The following is a 22,410-nucleotide window of genomic DNA, read 5'->3' on the forward strand; positions in this document are numbered from 1 at the left end:
GAGGGAAATTATAGACCTGGCTACCCCTTAAGTATCAGCAGAAGCGAATGCTTCATCTCCTGGGGGGTAGTGCCCTTATAAATGGCTGCTTCAAAGGGCAGTCCATCTGTAGGGAACAGAGGAAAGAAAAGATTGTCATCCAGGTCTCTTATGGCCAAAGGACTGCACTGTGGGATGTTAACTTCCCCATGGTTGGGCATTCTTGGGACTCCCAGAAGATTCCATGACTTGTCATGCATGCCTGGATGCAAAAAGAGACCCTGGGGCTGGAAGTCAGTGCCTGCCTTGCAGGTGGGAGGCGATTCTCTGTTGGGCTGTGGGTGTATCTGAGTGAAAGTGGTCACAGCAATGGCTGGGCCTGAATATTCTCCAAAGGCTTTAGAGACAGAGCAAGCTGAGACCATCTGAAATGGCACATAAATGGAGTCTGAGACTGGTAGCTCTATATAAGAACACCTACAAGGGTCTTTAAAAGGTGTTTGAGGACAAAGAAAAGAATTCCTTGAAAATAACTGAAGCTACTCTTTGATTTCAGAACCAACATAAGTACCTCATTGCTTACTGTATATGGTATGTATAGAGAAAAACTTACAGCTTTCTTTTTGATCTTAGCTGCTGCTTTTTGTGGAAGGGACTCTAATATCAGTGTGACTCAGAGGAGAGTCCCCATCGTCATGCTCTCTGACTTCTTGTTCATGGGGCCATATTGTTCTTGCCTTGAACTATCTACTTGCTTCGAGCTGTTACTGAAAACAGAATAGTTTTTAGCCCCCCCCCCTTTTTTTTGGTGTGCTTGCCCAAAGTACAATTCTTAGGTAGAAAATATTTTCCCAGAAAAGATTTCCCCAGAAAATCTTTTTGAGAAAAGGCTTTTTTCTATCTATTTCATGTTCTGCAAAACACTGTAGCTCTAGATCTCTTTTTAACTTGCCATATCTATCTATCTATCTATCTATCTATCTATCTATCTATCTATAAGTGGGCATTTTCTGGCTCTAACAGTAATGTATATATTCAAAATTCCTTTTAGTGGGAGAGAAATTCCCAGCTACTGCACAATACAATGGAATCCATGATCCTTTCTTTGTAGCACTAATATACTCTTAATCTGGAAGGGGTGATTTGAAGCATACAAATTGTAACTATTTCTTGTACAGTCTGCTATAGAATACAAAAAATTGTATATAACCTTATCTAGCACATGACTTTATTTATCCTTTTCCATTTTATATAATTCACAGTCGAATTTCTATATATGTAATATAGGTTTACATATGAAATAGCTCCGGTATTTACTATCATGGAGACGATTCTTCTTAAGAAAATGTATGGAATTATCGGCTGGGGAGAAACAGAAGCAGACGGAATATTTGCACCTGGTAAGAAAAAGCAAGACATCATTTTTCTGAGCTAAATGAAACATATATTCAGAGACGCTCAAAGTATATTTGAACTAATGCTATTATTTTTAAGAGATTCATAAGTCATTGTGTTAGCTACAGTTGCCAGCAAAATTTCCACAAATCTAAAAGTTATGAATTGTGTGATATTTCTCTCAACACGTTTAAGGAAAGATATTCTTGAAATCACGTTAGTGATTTGGCAACACTTTAGTTTCAGAAAGCACTCAAGTTGTCATGATTTTAGTAACCATTTCTGATTTTTGAAATTGGGTTAACAATCACTATTTCTCTTCTAGGAGGAAGTATCTCTAACCTCTATGGTATATTAGTAGCTCGTTATAAGCAATATCCAGAGATAAAAAGACAAGGCATGACCGCACTTCCGTGTTGTGTGTTATTTGTTTCTGAACAAGTAAGTATCAAGTCTAGATTCTTCCATCTTTTAAGAATCTTCTGAGGTAAACTGTAAAGTTACTGAAAGATGGAGAATATTAGCTTCGCTCTAACATTATAGAGATTCAGTAATCTCTGTATCTGTGTCTGCCTATTGATATTGGAAAGACTAAAAAACAACTTTCTGTCAACATGGGCTCTAGCCTATAATGGTGCAGATAATTCAAGATTAAAATTTAATTTCAAAATATGAGAAACTAACAAAAATGTGATTATAAATATAAAGCATTCTGCTATCTTTACCAAGAAAAAAATCAAACTATGAAAATTTTAAAGACTTGATTTAGTGATTCCCTTTATCATTGAATGAAGAGAACAAGAATGTGATTGATATCTTATTTTTCCAGTGAGGGTCAAAGGAATTAGTAAAAAAGAAAGGCTCATTTTTGTAGACCAGGACCTCAGCCAAATGTTTCAGATATTGACAATGTATCCACTGATGTCTCCTTTGGTTTTAATGTTCCAATCTTGTGCTCCTTTAAAAACAAATTGATTCATCCCTTTAATAAATCTGGTTGCTTTTTTCTTTTCTGCCTAGCAACAGTTGTGAGATTAAAATGTAATAGTAGTCCCACTTTGAGAATTCTACCTAAAAGTACCTGGAAACACAGGGTTTTCTTTGAAATGTTTCTGTGTTTGCAATATGCTTCTATGACCAAATTCAAACTGGCATTGTATATATGCATATTATCAAGTTGGAGACCACTGATGCATATTTAATGATATTACTATAAAACTTAATGTAACTTAAGATGCTTGTTTGCAAATGCCTTTTTCATCATTTGACATAATTTTTATATATAATGAGTAAATATGCCGAAACTCCATAATGTAGATGTAAAAAACATCATTTCCTATTTAATTGGTGCATTCTCTGTTGAAATGAAACTGAGTTAGGGTTTTACGTTTGCGCATTTTTTTCCTTTCATATATCTAGTCTTTTCCTGGCAGCTAAAAACAACCAGGTCCAAGTTTGTATCTGAGCTGCTGATACCTTACATCAGGCAGAATGATGCAGGGAAATAGCAGTTACCTAGAAGGCAAGAAATTATAAAGTTGGTGGCAAAGTCAAAATCAAGAGTTCCAGGCATCAGAAGAATCAAGGCATTTCTCCAAGCCTCACGCCTTAAAAAAAGGTCTGCAATGCAACAGGTACAGCTATCTGGAACACGTAAGGTTTTTATTACTGGAGAATATTAACACTAGATCTGTATCGGACATGATTTTTTATGTATATGGAGAACTAGCATATTCAAACTCCCACTGCCTGTAAAGTGTGTTCTGTGCTCGTGCCTTCTCAAAGAGGCGTCACAACCTTCTTCACCTGAAAAACTGTCAAGACCAGGGTCTGGAAATACGCCTTGAGACCTGTACGTGTGTATATACGTGTATATATGCACAAACTCATTCAAAGCTATGTGTATAAGCCCCCAAATGCTCTAGTGTAAATGATCATTTAATGCAGAGAAGTTAATACCTTTCCTATTTCCATTTTTGCCCAAGGGTCATTATTCAGTAAAAAAAGCTGCAGCTATTCTTGGTATTGGAACTGACAACGTAATTGAAGTAAAATGTGATGAAAGGTATGTTTCTAACACGTTCTCAAAAATTTATTATTGTCATTATGCTTCACAGATTAAAGAATAATCTATAGGTTTCCTATTCCAATTTTTAGCAAGAATACTCCCCCAGGTTAGTTTCCACCCCCCCCCCAGGTTAGTTTTAATAAATTTTAACTGCAGCAATTATGAAAGAAGCACCAAAGTCATCTTATCCTACTCTTAAAATTTCTTTACTAAATATAGTCTATACAAGTGGGACTGTCACATATCTTCCCTGTTTTAAGTATATTGAATTATGTGTACTATAAATAAACATAAAAATATAGTAATGTTTGTAGATAAAAATTCAACTGCCTTAGCAATCTACAAAGCAAAAATACATTTACATTTTCTTTGAATACCACCTTAAAACATAAATAATATTACAAATATTGCATATATTCTGGAAGATCATTTTTATGGATGTCAAACTTATTCATACATCAATTCTATGTTGTGTTCTGTAACTTGCTTTAATTTTTTTTTTTTTTTTTTTGGTTTGGGAATGTGTTATAAATCTTAAAAAAATTTTTTTTAATGTTTATATATTTTTGAGAGAGAGAGAGAAAGAGAGAGCGAGCGAGCGAGCACAAGTGGGGAGGGACACAGAGAGAAGGAGACACAGAATCCGAAGCAGGCTTCAGGCTCTCAGCTGTCAGCACAGAGCCCGATGCGGGGCTCGAGCTCACAAACCATGAGACCATGACCTGAACTGAAGTCGGACACTTAAATAACTGAGCCACCCAGGTGCCCCTGTCTTAGAAATCTAATCCCTTTCCTTATTCTCTTTTCAATAACTTTGGAGTTTTCCATTTTATGTATGTAAAATAATTTTATAAATCTTATTTTTAAAGAAATTTAAGGGTTTCCCCCTAGATTTTAATATGTAAGAACAATGATTAAATTAATATGATTATATAAATATATTTGAGAGTCTGTGTTTGAATATCTCACATGAATTCCTAGAAACTGAATTATTGGTTCAAAGAACATCTGCATTTACAATTTCATAAAATTTTTCATTTGCTTTTCAAACATTTTAGAGTCAATTGATACTCTTATCTGCATATTATCAATGTGAATATTATCAATACCTTTATAATTGAAAATTCTGATAGACAAAAATGTTTTGTTGTTTGGAACAATGGCTATTTTTTTTTTAATTTAATGTTTATTTATTTTTTGAGAGAGACAGAGACAGAGTGCAAGCAGGGGAGGGGCAGAGAGAGAGGGGAGGGCAGAGGATCCAAATCAGGCCCTGTGCTAACAGCAGAGAGCCCGATGTAGGGCTTGAACCCACAAGCATGAGATCATGACATGAGCTGAAGTCAGATGCCCAACCAACTGAGTCACCCGGGTGCCCCGCCAAGCATTCTTTAATTCAACATGATATTTAACATTGGTTTTTTGGGACTGAACATTTACCGAATATCTGTTTACTCACATATAAATACCTCACTAAAAACTAATTATTTTAGCCTTGCATATCATTTATTCTTCTCATTGGTAGAATTGGTTTATTTGCTCATAATAAATCGACATATATTTGTATGTTTAAGGGGAAAGATGATTCCAGCTGAGTTAGAGAAAAATATAGTACAAGCTAAGAAAAAGGTAGGTTCTATCTACAGCTCCATACTTAACGTGCAAATGCATTTTTATTTTCTTTACCTATTTTCATTAGCAGAAAACAACTGGTAAGGTAATCGCTGAAAGAAGTAAATAATCCCTAAATGAAGGAAATTAAAAAAAAAATTTTTTTTAATGTTTATTTATTTTTGAGAGAGATAGAGCATGAGTGGTAGAGGGGCAGAGAGAGATTGGGAGACACAGAATCTGAAGCAGGTGCCAGGCTCTGAGCTGTCAGCACTGGGCCCGACCGAACCATGAGATCATGAGCTGAGCCAGGGTCAGACGCTTGACTGACTGAGCCACCCAGGTGCCCAGGAAATTCTTTTTTTTTTTTTTTTTTTAATGTTTATTTATTTTGAGAGCGAGAACATGAGCAGAGGAGGAGGCAGAGAGAGAGGGTGGGAGAGAATCCAAAGCAGGCTCTGTGCTGTCAGCACAGAGCCCAATGAGGGGCTCAATCCCACAAACAAAGGGACCATGACCTGAGTCAAAATCAAGAGTCAGAGGCTTAACTGACTGAGCCACCCAGACACCCTAGGGAATTCTTTATAAAATTAAAGTGAAACAAGTAACATGGCAATATTTCTCTAATAGTTTTCTGTCAAATATCAAATGAAAAGTTATCAGGACTAAGTAAAGGAATTGGGTCACGTCTATTTTTGTGGTATTATTTTGTGAAGACAAATTTGGAGAGAAATAATAGTAAATGACACTCAGAGGCAGTGATCTGAGTTCATCTCACAGTTTCACTACTTTCCCCAGTACTGGAAGTACCTCGGGGTGTTTGAAATGATTAGATACTTAGTGTTTCGGTCCAAGCCATCCCGCTTCCTGATGCCCTGATGGTGATGTAATGGTAGGATTTCTGTGGACCTCCTGAGACCAAGGATTCAGCTTCTGTCATCACCAGGGCCACATTCCCTTTTGTGTCACCGCCTCCGCTGGCAGCACAGTGTTCGGGGCCTTTGACCCTCTCCACGGATATTTGCGAGGCGCACAGACTCTGGATGCACATGGATGTAAGTCCCTTCCTTCCGTCTGGCCCATAATTTCCCCTTGAGAAAATGTATCCTATGAACAATCCTTAAAATCGTTTAATTAGCATTGCAGGTAAGATGAAAACTTCTCTGGAAACTAATTTTTATAATGATTCAAAGAGACTTAATACCTAAGTATGGAAAGACCACAAATGTATCAAGTGTTTGAAAAGAGTCCAGACCCCTATCAATATTCAACCTACAATTTAAAACATTGTTTTGAAGAAATAGTTAAACCTGATTAAAAATTTGTTTTTAACGTTTATTTATCATTGACAGACAGAGAGACACAGAGCGTGAGCAGGGGAGGGGTAGAGAGAGGGAGAGACACAGAATCTGAGGTCGGCTCTAGGCTCTGAGCTGTCAGCACAGAGCCCGACATGGGGCTCAAACTCACGAACTGTGAGATCACGACCTGAGACGAAGTCAGTTGCTCAACCGAGTGAGCCACCCAGGCACCCCTAAAGCTGACTTCAAATCAAAAGAAGGTTTAGCCCATTACTCTGAATAAACATTTTTAAATTAATACCTACTAAGGAAATCACAATTTTTTAAAAGTTTACTTATTTATTTTTGAGAGAACAAGTGGGGGAGGGGCAGAGAGAGAGAGAGAGGGAGACAGAGAATCCCAAGCAGGCTCCCCACTGACAGCAAAGAACCTGACACAGGGCTCCAACTCATCAACTGTGAGATCATGACCTGAGCAAAAATCAAGATTTGGATTCTTAAACAACTGACCCACCTAGGCATCCTAAGGAAATCACAATTTTTGATGCTGTTGACTTCGTTCAATGATTTGGGGCAAACCTTTCTTTGGCTTTGATGAGAGGTGGACAAATTTAAAGTGACACAGTATGGTAGATTTGTTCATTTTTCTGTGGTCTTGCCAAATTCGATGCCAACTTTTCTTATCTGTCTCTGGAAATTATACAGAAGGTGTTGGAACTCATTAGAAACCTCAAACTTTCCTATGTCACGAATAGACAACGATAATTCATAAGAGGAAATTTTAAAGTGCATTGTTCTTATAAGTAACATAATGATAGCCAAGTTTATAATTATCTAACATAGCAATTAGAGCTTCATCAACCTTTGAAATAAATTTAACATGGGAAAAAGCCACTGATGCTATTTAAAAAGAAATAAGTAATATAAGAACACATATCCTTTGTATCTGTAGGCAGCTTGGGGGGGGGGTGGGGTGGATTGCTGTTGTCCAGAAACCACTCCCATAAACTCAGTGGCATTGAAAGGTGAGACCCGCACCATTTTTTGTGAAAATCAAAATAACATATGCAGGATTCTGTTCTCTTTCATTAGACTCTAAGCACTAATTGGAGCTGTTTTATCACCTAGGGCCCACTCTGTGACCTGGAATCCACATAAACTCATGGGCGTCCCCCTTCAGCGCTCTGCTATCCTGATCCGGGGAAAAAGTAAATGCTTTCTATTTTTAAGTAGAGCTATCATGGATATCTTGGTAATGACTAGCTTCGCTGTGAATGTTTAAAACCAAAATAATTATGGCCTCACCGAATTAACACAGTGCAGCACAATTTGCCCTACTACAGAAAACGGATCCTTCCCCCTTAATCTTTAAGTAGCAGCCAGCGGGTAATGGAGGTGCCACAAAACCAGAGTTGTAAACACAGGTGGTAACCCAGTGTGTGGATAAGATCCGGGCCGACACAATGGACAGTGATGAGGTCTATAGAAGACTTGATCATTCATGCCCCGCTTATTAAAAATGCCTTGAACAAACAAAATATCTCTTAGGGATCAAATTTGGCCCACTGGCCCATTTGGCGTCTCGGATTATAGGGCCAGAAATATGGCTCATTTTAAATGTAGAGAACGATGAGTAACTGCAATACATTTTCAGCATAGAAATTTATGGGTTGCATGACATGATTTTCTGCTAATATGTTTTTGCATTTTATCTCCATCAATAGTAAATGCAAGGCAACACAAAGAGATAAGCCCATGATCTCCTCCAAGGAGAGATACAATTATAAAATTCAACCTGGGAATCCTTATCTCCATGTAGTTGTCAGAAATGCAAATGCATTTTATGTAGTTTCATTTATAACTTTGTTTTCTTTCGCCCTGACTCACAAGCAATTCAAAGAGTTTGGATTAAAAAACAAAAAAAAGTGTCTGTGTTCCTATTACAAACCGCCTTCACTAGCACGCTTCACTTTTTATTTTTTTTAATTTATTTTTATTTGGTTTTCAAAAGTATTTAAATTCCAGTGAGTTAACATACAGTGTAATATTAGTTTCAATTAGTGTGCAATATAGTGATTCAACACTTCATACAACAGCCGGCGCTTATCACAAATGTGGCCCATCACCTATTTAACCCGTCCCTCCCCCCCACTTCCTCTCTGGTAACCGTCAGTTTTTCTCTATAGTTAAGTCTGTTTCTTGGTTTGCCTCTCTCTCAAGCATAAAGAAGGATGAAATCTTGCCATTTGCAACGACAGAGACGGAACTAGAGAGTATTATGCTAAGCAAAGAAGTCAGAGAAAGACAAATTTCACTCATAAGTGGAATTTAAGAAACTCACTCACCCTTGAGTACTCAGCGCCCACTTTGTCTCTTCGGAGAGAATCTTCACTGTCTCCTAGCCTAGAAGGTTCTCAGCAACGCAGACTGGAACTTTTAGCTCTGCTTTAGATTCTGTTCAGCTGGCCACATGGCAAGAATATTCCTTCAATATCCCATCAATAAAATGGCAGCTCACCCATGTTTGAAGCCTGCAGATTAACAGGCTACTCCTTCCTGTCCACTCCTGAGTGTCCAGTACCTGGAAATTCTAGTTTGCCTTGCATATGTCTTCTTTAAGACGTGTCTGAGTTTGCTCCCCCTTCCTACCGCTAACAGGTATGTTTTCAACGTTCAGATTTCTGATACCTTTATGTTTAGGACTCAAATACCAATATTTTTCAGTCTTCCCTGATTTCTCCACCCATAGTGAGTATGTTGAAATAATCCATTTTATTCTATTATTACATGTTGTGTGTTCCTCAGAGAAGTTAAGTTGTTGTTTTCTTGTTTTATACTTCTTTTTTGTCTTTTCCTGAAGATAGATAGATGGTCGCTAGAGGTAGAGCAGAACCCCCAAACTACTCAGCTTTTACTGTTTTTAAGGTCATTGCTGGAAAATAAGCCTATTTTAGTGTAGCTTTAAATTAAGAGGGGCATTTGATTTTTATCTTTTAAACCATTTGAGTGTCTCAGGTTGTACGTAACGCCATTTTGACTCATGCCTTAGTGAGCAGTGTAAACCAAGTATATTCAATATTAATGAATACATTTTCTGATGCTGAAAAGGCACCTACAGACACTATAAGTATATATATTTTGCTGTAATTGTACATAAAATACAATTAAAACTAATTTCCAATATCTTTTACTTCATTGTTGAAGGGGAAGGCAATGCCATTTGTTTAGAAATGAAGTGCTAATCATGTCAGTCTCTTTCATTCATAAGGACATTTTCACGGTGCAAAATTGAAACTCATTCAGTGGCTTCTCATTGCTTTTTGGATGGGATTAAAATCCCTGACATGATCCCCAAGGCCTGGGTGGTACATACCCTTCTCTGCTCTCCCATTCACCTTCTGCTTTCCTCTGCTTTTTGCCCTTGAGATCCTTTGACTTGCCCTTACTTCCAAGAAGGAGTCATGCAGCCATGCAGCTTCTCACATATGACCTTGGCATGAGTTTTTCCTTCTGTCTATCAGGGTCTGGCTCTGCTTATGTCTCCCACACCCTCCCCCAACATCTTTCTTGTTTAGCTCTTACTGAACTCAAAAATGACTTTTACCCTAAAGACTTCACTTCCTAGACCTTCAGACTAAGTGAAATCCTTGATCCGTAGAATATTAGAATATTCTCTTGTAACACCCTGAAACTCCTCCATAGCATTTATCCTGGGTACAACTTCACATTCACATATGCCCCATTGTGTTTAGTACCTAACTCTGCCCTTACCCCACCCAACCTCCTGCAACCCAGATTGTAAAGTCAGCGGGGTAGAGGATTTTCACCCTTGCTTACCTCACACCCACTGACCTGGCAGCGCGTGTCAGATTGTAGGTAAATATGACTAACTATAGCTTAATCGTCACATCAGAATAGATAAAACTTAAATATTGATTATACGGTTTTAAAGTTTTTTTAAAATTTTTTCCCATATTGTTCATATAAATCTATAAAGTATTTTAAATAGTTTCCAACTCTTGCCAAACATAACATTGAAAGGGGAGTTTGAAGTAGACTAGAGAGAAAATATTTACATGCGTAAGTAGGACACTTAGGATATAAAAACACAATGTACTCTTTTTTAAGGTATCATTTCTATTCCTTTTCCCCCAAATACTTCAATTTTTACCATCACATTGTGCTCCTTTCCCTAGATCCACAAGCCTATTCTAAGGAAAGAGAAAAACAACAAAAAAAGTGTGAGAGTTCTCCTTTGAAGTTGGGTTTCCACCAACTTCCAGAGAAATTGCCCTTTTGTCAGATCCCAGATTCATCACTATTTGGATATATGACCTTAAAAATTGCTTAATATGTTAAAGTATCAGTTTCCTCGATCTATAAAATTGATACAACAATAGGACCCATGCTATGAGTTTTCTGTGAGGCTCAAATGATGTGATATTTGTGAAGTGCCCAGTATGTAACAAACACATAATAAATCTATTGTTATTTGCTTCTTACACAGAAGTTACGCTTGATGTACCTTTAAACGGTCCCCTGTCAGTGCACACAGATTTAGCCTCGCTTGTGCTGTTCCAACACATACCCTTTGAGCAAAGCCTCTCTTTGCTGGGTGACGGGAAACATTTCTTTGCTCTAGTGATTACTTCTTAGCCATCCGCAGCAAATGTTTCTCCATCCTTCAACACCAAAGAGGAACATTTTCAACATCTTTTATGTGAGAAGCACAAAATTAAGTGAGTGGATTACTTTATTCTCTACCTACTGAGACTAACAGGGCAGTGTGCTGACTGACACCTATCGGCTGATTCATGGGATAGTTTCGTTCAAGTGAACGAGGCCCTCAATTCTCATTAAGACGTAATAATAGGAAATAATCTCAAAAGAGCAAAACATCGAGGCCTTTGAGAAAAGTTAAAGAAAAATGGATAAATTTTGTGTTAATCCAATTATACCACTTGTTCCAGATAAACCCAAAGAACAACAGGATATACCAAAATCCTAGAACAGTAACATATTTTTTTTATATAAAATAGACAAAATCCTATTTAAAAGTGCACACACTGAGTAATGTATAGAATTGTTGGGTCACTGTCTTCTACACCTGAAACCAATAGAACACTGTATGTTAAGTATACTGGAGTCAAGACACAAAAACTTTATACAATTTAAAAAATAAAATTAAAAAAACGAAGGTAACACAAAGTGCATGTAATTGAAATAAATAATGGTGGTTTCTTACTGAGAGGTATATAACCTACATGTAGACATATTACTCCTTTTTTAGGGTCTTCTGGAAGCATGCAACGAGATGCACGCTGCTTATCTTTTCCAGCCAGATAAACTCTACAATGTTGACTTTGACACTGGGGATAAAACTATTCAGCGTGGCCGACATGTTGATGTCTTTAAGCTATGGTTGATGTGGAAAGCAAAGGTAGGAGTTTGTCATACCTTGTATTAGGTCCTGTTCATTTGGATGAAGAGTATAGACTATTCCTTTTTTTTTTTTTAGAGTTCTATTTGGGTGTCTTTTCCAAAGTTTTGTATTTTTCCACACATCTCTCAAGAAAAGCGCTGTATTTCTAACTGCAGATGACAAGCTTGGCTTCTCAGGTATAAATTCTAATGGGGGTGGAAAAAAATTTGGTATGTTCCATCATTATTATACGCTCTACCAAACCATGGGAATAAAAATCTATCAGGAATATAAACTTGTCCACAACTTTAAAAAAAAAAACAAACTTTTTTCCCCCTCTACTAATTGGAAGTGTTAATAGTCAAGTGAACTTGAAGTCAATATAGATTCTTAGAGGTGAACCCTTATTTATCACACAGACGTACAATCTACCTTATAGTCAAGGTCAGCAGATAGTCTCTCCAAAGATGATAACAACAGCAGGACGTGTTCTGTGCCTTTCTCCTGCCCTTTGTTTATAAGCTTTAATTTAAATAATTGGCATGCTTTTAGAAGCTATTTCTATCATTCCAGTCCCAGTGCCCCATAGAAAGATGGACACTGGGTTCTTTGTAGGTGAAAGCTTTGACGTGAACTACCATCACCTATAATATCTTACCAACCCCTTCTACTTAATTTGAAGGTGTTGTTTTGGTTTTGGTTTTGGTTTTCGGTCAGAAATATACTACCACAAAACCAGAGACACCACTTTTTGTACAAGTCACCCAGCAATGACCTGACGTCTAGTCAACACTCTGACTCAAGATTACCAGTAACTCAGGGAGACACTCAGTCATTAGTTCGTCTTGGGAGTTTCACCAGTAATTTTTATTATTCAAAGATATGCATTCTGTAAGTTCTTTTCCTGAAGATTTTTAAATAGCCAATTTGGAAATTTTGTTAAACTTGCTTTAAAAAATATTCCAAGGTCAAATTTTAACAAACACAAAGCTCCAAATTTTGTGTCGATCTCCCAGGCACCGATAATCCAAATATCCCTCAATCTGATTCGGTAAAGATTTTATTTATATAAATATTTTCATGAACTTCCTGAACTCTGTAAGAGGTTGCCAGTTCTTCCATAGCTTAGCTGTCCATCACAGCATATACGGTGGCTTAGCTTAAATGGGCACATACACGTAGATATTTGCTATCAGGTCTATTCTTGAAGTCACAAATGCTCAATATGTATCACAACTTTTAAAAAATGATATATTTAAGGGATTATGCAAAGGATCATATAGTGTATCTATTCCTTTATAAAGTAAAGAAGTGGCATTCAAACTTTTTAACACAATCCACGCTAAGAAATACATTTTATGTTGTGGCCCAATAACATGTTCACAGACACATAATTAAAACAAGTTTCGGAAAAACACCTTCTCATATATGATATCCTCTAATGTTTTCTATTTCACTCTATCTCGTTGAAAGAAAAGCTGGTGTGACCCACTTAACTGGTTCTATTACCCACAAATGGCCTAAGACATGCAGTTCAAGAGGCACAGATAAGCTCCTTTGGCCTGGATTGAGCCAGACCATCGGAGAATTGTGTACTTGAACCATCTCCTTTGGCCCTCTATAAAATAGACATGACCAATGAATTTTTAGTATTCGTATTTATTTCCTTCATCCTTCCTGTAAACACAAGGTTTCCCAGTCAGAGGGAGATCAACTGTTTACTTAGAGAATATCTCAGTGTCAGGTTCCCACACCCTGTTTCCACCTCAGGACAACATGGTGAGGCCATGGCACATCACCCTACATGTGCAAAGGAGATTTACTTCCCAGGAGAGGGATCCTGCAGTCAGGCAACTGGAATCTTACACGTGAGCTGGCATACCCACTCTGAGAGAGAGGAAGGGAGGGAGAGAGAGAAAGGAAAGGAAAGAGAGTTTATGTCTACTCCTGAATGTTATGGAATCTTCTTTCGGTGTTGGAAAGAGTCTATGCCATTCAGCCCCAGAATGAGAGCATTTGACTCCTGGAGAGATAAGAAAGCTTTTATTACCCTTTCAATGGGAGCAGATGATTACATAAAACTCAGTATACACTGGAATGGACATGCTTTTCCAACAAGAAAACATGTCTCACACTGGTAATCAAGTTCGGGAAATATCCATGGCAGGTTTGAAAGGGACGAGTTGACTTGCAAGTCTGAAAAATTCTGTTTTGTCCTCCTTTGCTCTAATTACACAATGGATACTTCATTGGTGGTAGAAAGAGGAACCATAGTTCATGAAATTCATATTTTGTGTAAGTAAAATTAATTACATAAAACTCTGTGATAATTTATAAAAATAAGAAGAAAATCATATAATAAGATTCTACAGACGTTGACTATATGTGCAAAAGCAAACATAATGTGAAAGCTTCTTTTTACATGGATTTTCTACATGGGTTGGTCTGGTTTTGGATTCATAAAATCAATGTGTTTTGGCCAGGAGAATGCTATCGGGAGATTAATTGTCCAAAAGCCCCATCTGCTTCTCTTAAATTCATAATTACATCTGCCCTGGGGCTGTTTTCCAAAGTTTTCTCCCAGCCAGTGACAGCATGTCAGGGATTCTAAGGCATTCATTCCATTCCTGAGAAGCACAAGACTCTTCCGACAGCTAACTTAGTGCAAGGCCTCCCGGTGCCCTTTCTGAATTTTCCTACTGTCTTCCACACAGGTATTTTCACTAGTCAAATCCTGGCACCTTTAATCTCTTCATGATGTCTGCATTTTGGAGAACGTGGGCTAACAGAATCCAATCAAACTTAAACTAGAAGTGCCATTGTCTTTTATTATTATTATTATTATTATTATTATTATTATTTTAATGTTTATTCACTTTTTGAGAGACAGAGACATAGTGTGAGCAGGGCAGGGGCAGAGAGAGAGAGGGAGACACAGAATCCCAAGCAGGCTCCAGGCTCTGTGCTGACAGCAGAGAGCCCGACATGGGGCTTGAACTCACAAACCATGAGACCATGACCTGAGCCAAAGTCAGATACTTAACCAACTGAGCCACCCAGGCGCCCCTGCCATTGTCTTTAATATTCAATCTTTGCAGATTTTTTTTTACAGAACTTAAAGATGCATTTGCAATATGGACACATACCATGATATTTTTTAATGTCCATTCAATATGCATGATTGCCACCAAAAGTTCTAAATGGAAAATTCTTGGAGATTAGTAAACACTATGGCAACCACTTCAGTGATCCTGGGCCCATTTCTTCAGAATCAAAAGTAGGAGGGGCACCTGGGTGACTCAGTCAGTTGAGCATCTGACTTCGGCTTGGGTCATGATCTCATGGCTCATGGGTTCGCACCCTGCGTCAGGCTCAGAGCCTGGAGTCTGCTTCCGATTCTGTGTGTGTGTCTCTCTCTGCCCATCCCCTGCTCATGCTCTTCCTCTCTCTCTCCAAAATAATAAGCAAACATAAAAAACAATTTTAGGGGCGCCTGGGTGGCTCAGTGGGTTAAGCGTCCGACTTCGGCTCAGGTCATGATCTCACGGTTCGTGAGTTCCAGCCCCGCATCGGGCTCTGTGCTGACAGCTGGAACCTGGAGCTTGCTTCGGATTCTGTCTCCCTCTCTCTCTGCCCCTCCTCTGCTTATGCTCTGTCTCTATCTCTCTCAAAAATAAACATTAAAAAATTTTTAATTTTTTTGAGAAGTAGGAACATTCTTCATCAATAATTTCTATTAACTTTTCTGCAAGGTTTTCTTCTCTCCTTTTGAACTGTTTATAGCTTTCCCCTGAACCAAACGGCCCTCCGCGAAAAATCTCTTGCATAATATCAGATGATGAAGTGGTTATCACAAGAAATTAGCCCATTGATACTTAATCATTCCTATTCTTACACGTTTCAAATGCTAACAATGTCTTTTCCAAATGAATCTTTGCTTAAAATTGTGAGAGTTGTTGGTTCTAACTACATATTCATATAATTAAATTTGTTACATATATGTGTATATATAAATATACATATTATACATATGTACATATTACACACAATATACATATATATTTGCTGTAGAGAAAGGCACTGAAGGCATCGAAAAGGACAAGGAGTGAAAGAAACAAATTCTGCGGGAAGCAAGTTTTGGTTTCAACATAAAGTGTGGCCTCTTGGGGCTCTTAGCACCCCCTTTTACTCAGTTGTGTTTACCTTGTACTTGCATCGAGAGTCCCAGAGCTCCCACATACCATAGGACCAGTGGGGTTCTGTGCTCATGGAACATTGCAAATGCTGTGCGTGAAGGGGATGGCAGACAGGGAAGTTCCATGTATCTCCTTAGCTTACATGCACGACCCATTGTCTCCTTAGGGACCCTTGACTTACTTTACTTACAAATACAAGTCCAAGGTAAAATGTTAAAGAATTTCAGGACAGCAATAGCGGAGAATTAAATTAAACGCCAAACCCTTCTGGAGTGTAGAGCCTGGGTGACTGCACAGGTTGTAAGCCCATGAAGCCAGCTCTGATTCCAAAGGCTTATGTATTGAGAATCCGCTAGAATAACTGTGAATGCATCTCCACTTGGGCAGTAGGTGTAAAGACCAAAGCAAAGAGATGAGTGAGGGAGCAATTTGAATAATGTGGGAGAGAATGACTGGGCCGGCAGAGCGGCAGTGGGTAGGTTAAGGTTTATTAGATTCTAATTACATTTTGAAGGTAAACATAATGAAATTTGCCAAAACATTAGATGTGGGGTATGAGAAAAAGGGGATGATCAAAGATATGAGAGCTTTAATGTTTTGGGTCTTAGTAACTAGAAGATCAAATTGACATATTATTGAGACTGGGAAGACTTTGGGAGAAACAAAATTGCGTAGAAAGATCAGGAGTTGACATGTCATTTTGAGAAGTTCATTAGTCATCTCAGTGGAGATTTGAATAAGCAGTTGAATATATATGTCTGAGGCTCAGAGATAAGGTCTCAGATGAAAATAAGTGGGAGAGTCACCCCCTGTATAGTGCTTAGTGCCACGAGACAAGCAGAAGTAACCACAGGCAAGCAGGTGGATGGAGACACAGACTTAGCAAGGTTTCTGTGCCTCGATTGCTCACTATATAGGGTTCTTCTAAGAGTAAGTTAAAACAAGTGTATAAAGCACTAAACTACATGCCTGGGATAGAGCAGAAGTTCAACAGCTGTTGACTTTTTTTGAGTTTGTTTATTCTGAGAGAGAGAAAAAGAGAGAGAAAGAGAAAGAGAGAGAATGAGCAGAGGAGGGGCAGAGAGAGAGAGAGGATCCCAAGCAGGCTCCACAATGTCAGCACAGAGCCAGATGAGGGGCTTTGTCTCACGAACGTGAGATCATGACCTGAGCCGAAGTCAGATGCTTAACCGACTGAGCCACCCAGGTGCCCCTGTTAATTTTTAAATACATTCTGCCTGTAAGTATGCCAAGGGCTTTATTTGTAGTATTTTCCCATTCTTTATTACATTACATATCATTTTTTAAAATTTGTTCTACATAGTAGACAGATGAAAATTACATGTCAAAATATTTAGAGAACACTTGTAGATCTAGGCAACTGAAGTGTAGAAAGCTAAGTAACTGGCCTTAAGTTCATGGACAGTAGGGCATCAAAGTGGGATGATGATCTGGAAATAAAAAGGAAGTGATAATGGAGGACACCTACTGGTAGGAAGATGATAATCACATTATTTATTTCAATAAGTACATTTAATTAATGTAAATCAATTTCAATGTAACTTAAAGGAATTTACATGAATGGAAACTTTATTTTGATTTTTTTTAATTACAGGGAACCTGTGGCTTTGAGGCACAGATCAGCTGACACATGGAACTTGCAAGGTTTTAAAGAAAAAAGATAACTTTAAGCTCGTGTTTGATGCAGAGGTAAAGATGCCTTTTTTTAAAGTTTTTGATAGTTTAATGGATTTATACTTTTCTTGCTGAGTATTCTTACCTGAATCTTACCTGAGATCATTTTAAAAGTATACTTAACGATTATCATAAGTATGTTGTTTTATCTAAATGGAAATCATTTAGGTTTTAAAACCTTTTTCATATAAGTTCTATGTCTTACAAGCCAAAGGTCCAAAAGACTTATCTGGTGATTATATTCAATATTTTCATTTTTAGGACAATTAAAACTATTTGGTTATAATTGCTTTTCTGATTTCTCTGGCACAGAATAAGAGTTATGTAATTGTTCCTAGCTTTTTTCTTGTATGTTACAATATGCAGTTGGGTTTCTGGACAATAGATGATATGAGAGAAAGTGGACTTTAAATTATGATAATCTTTGGTAGATCATTATTATCAATACACTAAGGGGACGTTAATGAAAAAACAGATTTTTGCCAGCATTATGGCCATTTTCCTCTCTAAGTCCTAGTCAACCATCCATTGGCTTGAAGCCATGCGAGTAAGAGCAAATGTTTAGAAACAAACGTGCTTGGTCTGTCTTCAAAATTGTCTCCCTCTGACAAAACTATGATCTTAATTTCTGTGAGTCTCTTGCAGTCTTAAGTGGAAATTGGAAGCAAAGAAGTCTGTTTGTTTTCAATACTACACATCCTCTAATAGTTTATTTCCTCTCCAAAATGAGCTTAAATTTAAGTCAAGTATTCTTATATTTTTAATCTATGTGAAAGGCGTCCAGACATTGAAGCCGGAAAACTTGAATTCATCTTGAAGGGCTAGCAGAGGTTAATTACATCTGTTAAAGATTTTGGAAACGAAAAGCCTCCTATCTGTCCCCACAGCCACTGCTTTAGCGAAGTCTTCTCCATTCTCTCCTGACTTACTATAACAGTTTAGGATTCTAATATCTAATATTCCTTTCTCTTCACTTGTTCTCTCCTCTAATCCACTGTCCACATCTCAACCCAAAGGATCTTTCTCAAATATGAAACTGGAACTATCATTGTTTAGTTAAAATATTTTGAGGAATGATCATGGAACAGATGACTGAAGATCTCTGAGAGAACTGATAGACCAGGTGAGAATGATCTAAATCGGAAAATCATCTAGAATTGTGGTATGAGGGCTTTTTGAGAAAGAGAGCAAGGATCTGAGAGAGACTGGGCACTCTGTGAGGACAGTGATGATTTCTGTTGTCTCTGTCTAGTGCCTGATGTCTACTGGGCCCTTAAAAACTATTTTTAAATATATTAACAATGAAATTCATTAAAATACCCCTGAAATACTTAAGGAATTAAGTAGAATTTTAAGGATATTTATAAAATCTTTATGTTTGGTTTAGCCTGAGGTTCACCAGTGTCTGCTTCTGGTATTTCCCACCAGGACTTAAACACATCCCACATCCCAGAAGGTTTTGAAAGAGATCAAGAACTCCAAAAGGTACATGCGCATGCGTGTGTGTGTGTTGTTTTTAATTTTAATAATGCCTTTTAAATACTGTGTCTGCATCCTTAGTTTGATTGGTTAGTATAAGTGGTCATGTGGTCCCAAGCCACTGATTTAATACTTGTATGGAGATGAGCTTAATCTCAACATATCAGCCATTTTGCAAATTAATCCAGTCATAATTTATATAATTGAAAAATATTAATTAAGTTCTCAATATGCAACAGGCTGAGTTTCCTACCCTTTGCTTAATCCATTCATCGGTTAATGTATGTCAGGTGTTCTAATAGGAGTTAGAGGTATAAAACGAAATGGACAGAATCCCCGTCCTAAATTGGCTAGAAAGCTTAGTAGGAGAAAAGACAAGAATAAAAATAATAACAATTCCTAACAGCAACAGAAGAGGTAGTTGGAGAAGTATTATAAAATTTGAGATACTTATCATAAGGTCATCTGAGCAAGAATAAGATTTTAGTAGAGAACAATGAACGATAATAGCTGAAAAAACAAATCCAAACAAACATCATAACAAGGGGGATTTTGTTCTTTACTTTAGTGATATATGTTAAAATGAAGAAGATCACCATTATATGTAACTTACCACATATATTTGTTGTAAGTTTTCAACCCATCTTAAGCAGACATCACATAAGCATGTTTTATTTTGAGTTATACTAACATCACAACCACTTCTCCTGGGTTAATGTGAGGTGCCCTAGGATAAACTGAACACTATCTGATATCAGGGTTTAAGGGCTTCAACTTTAAAAAAAAGATGCTTATTTCTGTTCGGAGAGAAAGCACGTGCAAGTGGGGGAAGGGCAGAGAGAGAGGGAGAGAGATCATCTTCTAAAGATTTTTCTTTAATGTTTATTTATTTTTGAGAAAGAGACAAAGCACGAGTGGGAGTGGGGCAGAGAGGGAGGGAGACACGGAATCTGAAGCAGGCTCCAGCTCTGAGCTGTCAGCGCAGAGCCCGACGTAGGGCTCGAACTCACGAAGCGCGGGATCGTGACCTGAGCTGAAGTCGGACACTTAACAGACTGAGCCCCCCCAGGCACGCAGAGAGAGAGAGAATCTTAAACAGGCCCCGTGCTCATCTTGGAGCCCAACGTGGGGCTCAAACCCATGACCACGAGATCCTGACCTGAGCTGAAATCAAGTCTGGTGCTCAATAGACTGAGCCACCCAGGCACCCCAAGACCTTCAACTTTTTATATCATCAAAATTCCCCTGGGTTTGTGGGTTGTCAATTAAGCATCTGACTTTGGTTAAGGTCATGATCTCACTGTTCATGGGCTTGAACCCTGCGTCGGGCTCTCCGCTGTCATCAGGGAACCCTATTCAGATCCTCTGTCTCCCTCTCTGTCTGCCCCTCTCCTTCTCCCTATCTCTCAAAATTAAATATTTAAAAAGAGCACTCACGGGGCTTGTAAGCCCTAAGTGAAAATAAATATTTTTTTGGTTTTTTTTTTTTTTTTTTTTTTTTTTTTGCTTCTCATATACCCCTTATTTAAATATTTTAGTTTGAGACAGGTATTAAGTGAAGCTCTTCATTCTTTCTTTTCTAGATATGTGTGATCTTCCACTCGGGCAATTACTACCGATTGAGAACTAGTGAGGCACGTATTTATACAGACTTGCAAGTGGGCTCCTGAGGTACACACAGCTCGTTTAGCAGACAGCTGACCCTCCTAGGGCTCTGTACATGCTCCTGGATGGAAGGCAAGGAGGAGACCATGAGACGATTCTTTAAATTATTGTCTGCAATCACTAATATCTATTATTTTATGATCATCTTGCTTGATTAAAATATTAAATAGGGAAGGACATTACATGAACATTATATATATGTTTGCCTCTGCACTGCCAGTGTATTAGACTTATGGGGAAGTTAAGTCACGGATGGCATCTGTAGCATTTCAAAAGTAAACTGTGTGCGGAAGCCGAAGTTACCAGCAGAAGAGCAGGTTAAGTAGTTAGAGAATGCCCTCTTCTGGCTTTCCCGACTGTCAGTGCTACTTTGCCCTATAATAACAACGCAAGAGTGTATTAATGTGGTCCACCGCCACACGCATGCTGTCGTCTGAGGAGCCATACAAGACAATGACACTGACAGAATTTGTTTCTGTGCAATTTACAAAGAAACTATGCTTTGCTGCAAAACAGTGACCTTGCAGAAAAACTCAAGACGTGGTATAATCCTTCAAATGATGAAAGTCATAATACCAAAATATGCTACTATTTTTCCGTTTCCTACTTCATCTCACCTCTTTCTCAGGTACTTCTATTCGAATTGCCATATAAATGTAAGCAAAAATGTCACACCACCTTTTTTTAATGCATTCTAGCACACATCATTTTATGAGTTTGGTCATTGTCAATCACGGAGTAATGAGAGCCACAATATGAATATAGAACATGTTAGAGTTTTTTTTTTTTTTTTCCTGTGCTAAGCCTCTTCTTAAAAATTATCCCTGATAGTTTAAATTGCCTGCAGTTTACTTGGAACTGATGATAGTCATGTAGCCATCTAGAATGTGGGAGGGCATATACTTATAAAACCACCTTTTAATAATATTTACATTTACACACAGATTGCTCCAAAGACGGTTGATAGAGAAAGCCACAGCCATGATAAGCTACCAGCCATGCGGAGACAAAGTAAATTTTTTTCGAATGGTCTTTTCCAACCCTGCCACCAGACGAGCAGATGTTGACTATCTTATTGATGCCATTGAAAGGCTTGGAAAGGATTTATGAGACTTCAGTGTGAGCTTGAATACAAGTGTGAATAGCCACTTTAAAAAAATCTTTTGCTGAAGATAACAAGAAAGGAATACCACAAATGTATCCTCTCTTTTAGAACTTTTGATTCTCTTTTATCCTTTGCTACTAAGATGATGAAAGGAAAGCCGGTTCACTGAAGATCACAGATGATTGATAGATAGATAGATAGATAGATAGATAGATAGATTCAAGTTTGTTGATATATTTGTTATTTTCATTAGTTCAATCAAAACTATTGAAAATCTGTCAAATATCAGCTACTTCTCTTGGGGTGTTTACAGCACACTAGTAAGTAAGAAAGACAAAAGAAATCCCTCCTCTTGTAAAGAAAGACATTCCATTGTGGACATTCCGTACCTTAGCATATATTTACATGCTTGAATTGATTGGATAAAGACTTCCTGAATGGAAGTCATTTTCAATATCATGTGGTAGTATTCTGTCTCTGTAAAAAATAAAATG

General features: G+C 37.8%; 1 pseudogene; it reads left to right on the forward strand.

Annotated features, from left to right (window-relative positions):
- LOC109275589 (glutamate decarboxylase 1-like) overlaps positions 1 to 21,921 on the forward strand; it is a 66,875-nt pseudogene extending 44,954 nt beyond the window's left edge.
- The last annotated feature ends 489 nt before the right edge of the window (positions 21,922 to 22,410 follow it).

The sequence above is a fragment of the Panthera pardus genome, unplaced genomic scaffold, assembly GCF_024362965.1.
Source record: "Panthera pardus isolate Hobbes unplaced genomic scaffold, ASM2436296v1 HiC_scaffold_15, whole genome shotgun sequence".
Classification (NCBI taxonomy): Eukaryota; Metazoa; Chordata; class Mammalia; order Carnivora; family Felidae; genus Panthera; species Panthera pardus.